Raw genomic sequence first — 9473 nt, 5'->3', positions numbered from 1 at the left:
TCCAGCAGTTGACAAGAACGTCTGAGGAACAGTGAGGGGTGGGGTGGAGAAATAACATGGGGAAATAGTTTTACTTTGTGTAATGACCCATCCACTCCCAGTCTCAAGGCTTGAATTTAGATAGTTTTATCTAAAGAGTTCGGTTTAAATTTTGGTTGCTCAGCATCTCTGAAATTAGGCTCTAGATGTCTGAAGAGTGGCACCTAAAATTAGAGGCCACTTTCAGAAAATTGACTCTTAACTTCACTGGGCCAAATCTTCAGCTCATGTAAATTTTCATAGTTCTACTGCAGTCAGTGGAGCTATGCCAAATACACCAGATGAGAATCTGCCCCTGTGACTCTCAGGTCCCAAATGTAAAATGAGATAATACCTGGTTACAATAAGCACCATTAAATGGTAAATATTTACCACGTTTATGGTATAAATGCTTCTCTGCAGTATTTGTTTTAACTTAGACGATACATAGTCAATGCTGCAGTAACTGATTATTGTTAATGGTGTGTGTTTTATTTACCTCACAGAAGGGGATGAGGATTAACAGTAGTTAATGTTAGTACAGTGCTTTGAAGACGTTAAGTGCTATGTACTGCTATTTGTCCAGTAACATAACATATATAGAATAAGAAGTCCAAAGAAAATCTAAAGTGTACATAATGTTTACATGATTAAATTAAAATGAATGTTAAACCATATTTTCTTATTGTATGTGAAAATACGTAAATTAGCAAAGATCAGTTTCACCTCTCAGCTCTCACAAAGAGGTGGTGATAATATGAACATTTGGCTGACATGTATTTGGGTATCAATGGGTGATTGCATGGTAGTGCCTGCTGCTTTTTGTTAAGCTTGAGTTCAGCTTCCATTGTAGTCCTTCCTTTTCAGTTGCTCTTATCTTTCTCAGGCAGGTTTCTTTTTTGCACTTTGTTTGAGGCCAGATACTTTAGAACAAAAGAAGTGGAGCTGTTTAGCTACATGAGGATGAAAACCCCCAGCATGATATCGTAAGTTATAATCAGAACTTCTATATTCAGGTAATGATCGAAGCTAGAAATTTCATACTTGGTTGTTTTGTAAATCTTATTAAAACTTAAAATTCGGTAATGGAATGCATAAACTAACTGCTCTGGTACAGATATCAGGGATAGAAGCCCCTGGCGCTTATGAGCTTCAGATGAGTTGTCTTTAGTCTTTGGGGATTATGATGAAAAAAATCCAGATAGATATTCATGTTAAATACATGCAAACATGGTTATACTCCACTGCTGAATATCCTAGGATTCCAATTCCCTATAAATGTACTTGGAGTTCTGGTAAACTTACATAGAAGATTGAAGTCTGATCCTGCATACACTCACAAATGCTAGTGACATTACTCACAAGTAGCACTATAAAATACTACATAATTTTTAAAATAAGCAGCTTATGACTGGCATAAAACTACCTCTCTCTTCAAAGTGTCAGCTCTCACACCATTGCAAACACTGTTGTATGATAAACTTACTGCTAAGATTTTGGAGAACTTCAGTATACATTTAATTTTTAAATAACGCTAGTCCTTAATCAGCAAAACATTTAGGCATATGCTTAAGTGCTTTGCTGAACAGGGATAGACTGCTGAATTGAGGCCTCAAAGATTTATTGAGTTGTGGCATGGAGCTCAGTTATTCATGATGAACACAAACTAAAGGTCTGATTCCACAAACACTTACACGCATAATAATCTCATACACACATCATACAGCAAGTTCCTTACTCTAATCATTCATCATGAGACAACTATTTATTTATTTTTCTATGTAAATGGGTACATTTAGCAACAAGTTAAAATACAGTAGCATGTAAAAATGTTTTGTTTAGAGCTGTCAAGCAGTTAAAAAATTAATCGCAATTAATCGTGCTGTTTAATAATAGAATACCATTTATTTAAATATTTTTGGATGTTTTCTACATTTCAAATATATTGATTTCAATTACAACACAATACAAAGTGAACAATGCTCACTTTGTTTTATTTTTAATGCAATTTTTTGTACACAATTCTACATTTGTAAGTTCAACTTTCATGATAAAGAGATTGCACTAGAGTATTAGGTGAATTGAAAAATACAATTTCTTTTGCTTATCATTTTTCAGTGCAAATATTTGTAATCAAAAATAAATATAATCTAAAACTTTAGAGCCTACGAGTCCACTCAGTCCTACTTGTTCACCCAATTGCTCAGACCAACAAGTTTGTTTACATTTGCAGGAGATAATGCTGTCCCTTCTTGTTTACAATGTCACCTGAAAGTGAGAGCAGGCTTTTGCATGGCACTGTTGTAGCCGGCATCACAAGACATTTACATGCAGATGTGCTGACGAGTCACATGTCCATTCATGCTTCAGCCACCATTCCAGGGGACATGCATCCATGCTGATGACGGGTTCTGTTTGATAACAATCCAAAGCCGTGTGGACTGATGTGTTCATTTTCATCATCTGAGTCAGATGCCACCAACAGAAGGTTGATTTTCTCTTTTTGGTGGTTTGGGTTCTGTAGTTTCTGCATTGGAGTGTTGCTCTTTTTAAGACTTCTGAAATCATGCTCCAGTCTTCGTTCCTCTCAGATTTTTGGAAGGCACTTTGGATTCTTAAACCTTGGGTCAAGTGCTGTAGCTTTCTTTAGAAATCTCGCATTGCTACCTTCTTTGCTATAACATGAAATATATGGCAGAATGTGGGTAAAACAAAGCAGGGGACATACAATTCTCCCCCAAGGAGTTCAGTCTCAAATTTAATACATTAATTTTTTTAACAAGCGACGTCAGCATGGAAGCATGTCCTTCGGAATGGTGGCCAAGGCATGAAGGAGCATATGAATGTTTAGAATATCTGGCATGTAAATACCTTGCAATACTGGCTACAAAAGTGTCACGTGAATGCATGTTCTCACTTTCAGGTGACATTTTAAATAAGAAGCGGACAGCATTATCTCCCGTAAATGTAAACTAACTTATCTTACCAATTGGCTGAACAAGAAGTAGGCCTGAGTGGACTTGTAGGCTCTAAAGTTTGCATTGTTTTGTTTTTTGAGTGCAGTTATGTAACAAACACAATATTTATTTGTAAATTGCACTTTCATGATAAATACATAGCACTACAGTACTTGTATGAGGTGAATTGAAAGACTCTTGTTTATCATTTTTACAGTGCAAATATTTGTAATAAAGTATAAAGTGAGGACTGTACACTTTTTGTATTCTGTGTTGTAATTAGAACAGGGAGTACTTGTGGCACCTTAGAAACTAACAAATTTATTTGAGCATAAGCTTTCGTGGGTTACAGCACACTTCATAGGATGCATAGAATGGAACATATAGTAAGAGATTTTTTTTACACACACACACACACACACACACAACATGAAAAGGTGGAAGTAGCCATACCAACTGTAAGAGGCTAATTAAGATGAGCTATTATTAGCAGGAGGAAAAAAAACTTTTGTAGTGATGATAAAGATGGCTCATTTAGACAGTTGACAAGAAGGTGTGAGGATACTTAACATGGGGAAATAGATTCAATATGTGTAACTGATATCAATATATTTGAAAATGTATAAAAACATCTAATTTCCATTGGTATTCATTAACAATGTGATTAAAACTGCAATTAATTGCGATTAATTTTTGAGTTAATCGCGTGATTTAACTGCGATTTAATCGTCAGCCCTAGTTTTGTTGTATTCCCCAAAGTCAGTGTGCAGCAATCCAACATCACTGACTTCAATAGTTAGACACATTTACTTCCTTATAACATTTTTGACAGCCACAAAATCTGACTCTTCGTGATACAGCTGGCTCATTCAGTGCCAGCAGCTTTTAAGCAGAATGTTGAGTAGATTTCAATAGGGAGTTCTGCTTGAAAAACGATGGCATCATTTAACTCTCTCGGCCTCTTCCATAGGAAATGAGAGAGCCAAACTTCACAGCAAAGTATCTGATCCTTTCACTTTGAATTCTACTGATGGCTACTGGCCTATCGCTTAAAAAAAAAAAAAAAGGCAAAACAAAACCCCAACAGATTCAATTATTTGAAATGTGAATAGTTGTTTAAGCATGCTATATTTTAAATGAACAAATAAGAGAAAAAAGTATACAAAGCAGTTATTAGCATTGCAAATACCAAGCATGACATTTATACTGGGAGAACTGTTATCGAGATGCCACATAGTATTGGGTATCTTTTTTTTTTTTTAAATAAAGATTTTATTTTAAATGTGTAATTAAATTAAACATACAAAAAAAAAAAGGAGGGTGTAGCTCTACCAGTAATGTGAATTGACACCAGTCCTGCAACAATTTATGCATGTAATTACCTTTACACATTGTGTAAAATACCATTGATTTTGACGGGACCGTTCACAATGCTTAAAGCTAATTCTGCAAAACTCTTTGCAGGATTGAGGTCTCATACTGGTACATGAGGCACAACACTTTATTTTCGTATCCATCATAATGTAAATGAAAACATCTTAAAATCTGTTTGAATGAGGGCAGGAAATGGGGCACTGAATTATTATATACGATAAATAGTATGTTAGAGAGGAGTAGTTTCAGAAATTAGGGATAAAATTCAGCCAACAGTAGCCCATCCGCTACTTAAGTCCACTGAAATCTCAGGATGTGTTGGCCTTTTGCTGGCCTTCTGCCTGAGGCTGAATTTCACCGAAGATGGCTAGATACTGTTTCTTTGGTACCTGTTTTGAAATTGTATTTTGTTCTTGTTTTTCTAAATAATACACTTTCTTCACCATCCTTAACTTGGTGAAGGGTGAAAGGTTTTGATCTTTGTAAGATTCACTAAACTATTCTTATGTTTAAAAGAAGGTCGACACATATAAAGAAATTATAAATGCTTTTGTAAATTTTGTTTCGGCATTTAAATGTTTTACAAATGCAATGTGCTGCACTCTGTGCATATATTCATACTCTGTATTTATATTCTGCCTCTGAGGCTTACTTCTTTGTTTCCCCGCCTCCTTCTAATGTCATAAAATGCAACATTAAAAATGTAATGTACAGGCATTTGGCTCACTTTGTTTTACGCCTCAGCTAACTGTTTTTAACAAATTCTATGAACGTTTGGTTAAAAAAAATGGAAACAGTTTAAAACCATCTGTGATATTTAATGGGCATTGTGGGGATGTGGGTAACAGACTATGGATAAGAGACAGGCTCAGATATAGTTCTTGAATCTTAGCTGGCTTCTTTAACAGAAAATAAACAAATGTGTTACCACAGAGTCCTCCACTGGGCTGCTACTCTGAAAAGAAAACAGTAGGACTTTGATATAACAAACTCTATAACAGAAAAGGGCAGGTTCAGTTTCCTGACCCTATACATGATGCAGTGGTGTACAGAAGTAGGGAATATGGCGCAAGAATCCCCTGTTAAGTCAGCGCATAGAATTGCAGGGGTCATTCAGAGGCAGGGACATATCAGGACCCGAGTGGATGATTCTGGGCTACTCCAGACAGTGGAGCAGCTCAGCGTTCATGGGAGGTTGCTATAAATTAGCACAACAACTGGTTTAAAGCCATGTTTATTCCCACTCTCCTGGAGCTGCACCTTCCGTACTGTGGCTCCTGGAGGCACAGTACAGCACTTCAATCAATCTGTGTCAAGGGAGAACCTTACTTGCACCTGGCTATGTAATCTCAAGTCTATGTGCCTGTGACAGTGTGAGTAGCCTTAGGCTAACTCATCACTCTATGTACTTTGGAAGTCTCCTCACATGAGGTAAATTACTGAGGTAACAGTTTAAGTATTAAGTGATTAACCAATTAACAAGAAAAAAAAGGAGTACTTGTGGCACATTAGAGACTAATAATTTGAGCATAAGCTTTCATGAGCTACAGCTCACTTCATTGGATGCATTCAGTGGAAAATATAGTGGGGAGATTTATATACACAGAAAACATGAAACAATGGGTGTTACCATACACACTGTAATGAGAGTGATCAGGGTAAGGTGAGCTGCTATTAGCAGGAGAGTCGGGGGTGGGGTGGGGGGAACTTTTTGTAGTGATAACCAAGGTGGGCCAATTCCAGCAGTTGACAAAAATGTCTGAGGAACAGTTGGGGTGGGGGGGGCGGAATAAACATGGGGAAATACTTTTACTTTGTGTAATGATCCATCCACTCCCAGTCTTTATTCATGCCTAAGTTAATTGTATCTAATTTGCAAATTAATTCCAATTCAGCAGTCTCTTCTTGGAGTGTTTTTGAAGTTTTTTGTTGAAGAATTGCCACTTTTAGGTCTGTAATCGAGTGACCAAAGAGTACAAAAAGAAGGATTCTGGGTGGACTCCTCCTGAAGGTCGAAACAGACTGGACTTCTACATACAGTGGTTCCGCTGATGTGCACGGGCTGAAATTGTGGAAAAGCAGCATCACTTGCCCCATAACCTCAGCCGTGCAGAACACAATGCCATCCACAGCCTCAGAAACAACTCTGACATCATGATCAAAAAGGCTGACAAAGGAGGTGCTGTCGTTGTCATGAATAGGTCAGAATATGAACAAAAGGCTGCTAGACAGCTCTCCAACACCACTTTCTACAAGCCATTACCCTCTGATCCCACTGAGGGGGAAAGAAAGAAACTCACCAAAAGAAACTACGCCATTTGCTCAAGAAACTCCCTGAAAAAGCACAAGAACAAATCTGCAGACACACACCCCTGGAACTCCGACCTGGGGTATTCTATCTGCTACCCAAGATCCATAAACCTGGAAATCCTGGATGCCCCATCATCTCAGGCACTGGCATCCTGACAGCAGGATTGTCTGGCTATGTAGACTGCCTCCTCAGGCCTTACACTCCCAGCACTCCCTGCTATCTTCGAGACACCACTGACTTCCTGAGGAAACTACAATCCATCAGTGATCTTCCTGAAAACACCATCCTAGCCACTATGGATGTAGAAGCCCCCTACACCAACATTCCACACAAAGATGGACTACAAGCCGTCAGGAACTGTATCCCCGATAATGTCAAGGCAAACCTGGTGGCTGAACTTTGTGACTTTGTCCTCACCCATAACTATTTCACATTTGGGGACAATGTATACCTTCAAATCAGCAGCACTGCTATGGATACCCGCATGGCCCCACAGTATGCCAACATTTTTATGGCTGACTTAGAACAATGCTTCCTCAGCTCTCGTCCCCTAATGCCCCTACTCTACTTGTGCTACATTAATGACACCTTCATCATCTGGACCCATGGAAAAGAAGCCCTTGAGGAATTCCACCATGATTTCAACAATTTCAATCCCACTATCAACCTCAGCCTGGACCAGTCCACACAAGAGATCCACTTCCTGGACACTACGGTGCTAATAAGCGATGGTCACATAAACACCACCCTATACAGGAAACCTACTGACTGCTATTCCTACCTACATGCCTCCAGCTTTCATCCAGACCACACCAGATGATCCATTGTCTACAGCCAAGCTCTACAATACAACCGCATTTGCTCTAACACCTACAAGATCTCTATCATGCATTCTTACAATTACAGTACCCACCTGCTGAAGTGAAGAAACAGATTGACAGAGCCAGAAGAGTACCCAGAAGTTGCCTACTACAGGACAGGCCCAACAAAGAAAATAACAGAACGCCACTAGCCATCACCTTCAGCCCCCAACTAAAACCTCTCCAATACATCATCAAGGATCTACAACCTATCCTGAAGGACGACCCATCACTCTCACAGATCTAGGGAGACAGGCCAGTCCTTGCTTACAGACAGCCCCCCAATCTGAAGCAAATACTCACTATCAACCACACCCCACACCACAGAACCACTAACCCAGGAACCTATCCTTGCAACCAAGCCCGTTGCCAACTGTGCCCACATATCTATTTAGGGGACACCATCATAGGACCTAATCACATCAGCCACACTATCAGAGGCTCGTTCACCTGCGCATTTACCAATGTGATATATGCCATCATGTGCCAGCAATGCCCCTCTGCCATGTTCATTGGCCAAACTGGACAATCTCTACGTAAAAGAATAAATGGATACAAATCAGATGTCAAGAATTATAACATTCAAAAACCAGTTGGAGATCACTTCAATCTCTTTGGTCACTTGATTACAGATCTAAAAGTGGCAATTCTTCAACAAAAAAACTTCAAAAACAGACTCCAACGAGAGACTGCTGACTTGGAATAAAAATTGCAAACTGGATACAATTAACTCAGGCTTGAATAAAGACTGGGAGTGCATGGGTCATTACACAAAGTAAAACTATTTCCCTCTGTTTATTCCCCTCTTCCCCCCCGCCCCCGCACTGTTCCTCAGAAGTTCTTGTCAACTGCTGGAAATGGCCCACCTTGATTATCACTACAAAAGTCCCCCCCCCCCAACTCTCCTGCTGGTAAAAGCTCACCTTACCCTGATCGCTCTCGTTACAGTGGGTATGGTCTCTGTGTATTCAAATCTCCCCCGTATATTTTCCACTGAATGCAGCCAATGAAGTGAGCTGTAGCTCACAAAAGCTTACGCTCGAATAAATTTGTTTAGTCTCTAAGATGCCACACAGTCTGTATCTGCAAAAAGAAAAGGAGAACAACACGGCTGCTACTCTGAAACCAATTAACAAGGTAGCTCAGCTCATCAGCTGAGGACAGTTAAGAGGGACAGGAGGAGGAAGAGAGGATGGGTAGTTTGGAAGAAGGGACTAGTGAAGATCTGGATTTCAGAGTGGTGAAACCCTCCTCCCCTCCCACTCCTTGGGAGAATGTAACTGTGGGGGAATTGCTGTTATAGTCACACTGTAAGTAAAGCACTTGGTACTAAGTTTGTCATGAGGATTGTTTGCTGTAAGGAATCCAGGACGTCCTTCTCTGACAGTGCCTTTTAACTCGGGTATCATATAGCACAGCCGGATATGTGTCCTACTTTTAAAGTCATTCATAAATACGCTCATGATCAGATACTAGAACATATTCACTTTTACTCACATTTGTAACTATGGCTATACAAGTCTCTCTCCCAGCATCACAACATAGGATTTATCATAAAAGCTATTTATCCTGGTGAAGTAAACTTGTAAATTCAACACATTTGAGTCTTTTCTCTCAGTGACACCTGAGAGGGCTTCTGTCTGTTGGAAACACATGAAACAAATCTGTTCCCTGTGTATTCAGCACCGCATCATCTTAGTTCATTGATGATATACATTTCACACAAAAAATGTGTAAAACAGTGGCAATGTTGAGCACTCAAAAGTTATAAAGTGCCCACATTAAGGTAGCCTGGCTTCCTGAGAATCCCATCTACGAGAGGATACTGAGGCAGCAGACACAACTCCATGTTGGAGGTGGAAGAGAGCTGTTATAGAAAGGATTAGGAAACCTTAACTATTGGCATTGTATCACTTTTGCATGTACTTTTAATTCTGTTAGCAGTGCAGAGGA

The 9473-nt window shown here is 39.3% G+C and overlaps 1 long non-coding RNA gene across 1 annotated transcript; it reads left to right on the top strand.

Moving 5' to 3' along the window:
• LOC122458753 lies at positions 1-5935 on the top strand. The gene is made up of 3 exons (XR_006278983.1): positions 1-1841; positions 5794-5799; positions 5923-5935. It is a non-coding gene; the product is annotated as an uncharacterized LOC122458753 (long non-coding RNA).
• Positions 5936-9473: the final 3538 nt, after the last annotated feature.

The sequence above is a fragment of the Dermochelys coriacea genome, chromosome 2 (assembly GCF_009764565.3).
Source record: "Dermochelys coriacea isolate rDerCor1 chromosome 2, rDerCor1.pri.v4, whole genome shotgun sequence".
In the NCBI taxonomy this organism is placed as follows: domain Eukaryota; kingdom Metazoa; phylum Chordata; order Testudines; family Dermochelyidae; genus Dermochelys; species Dermochelys coriacea.
This window is presented reverse-complemented; position numbering and strand designations above follow the sequence as displayed.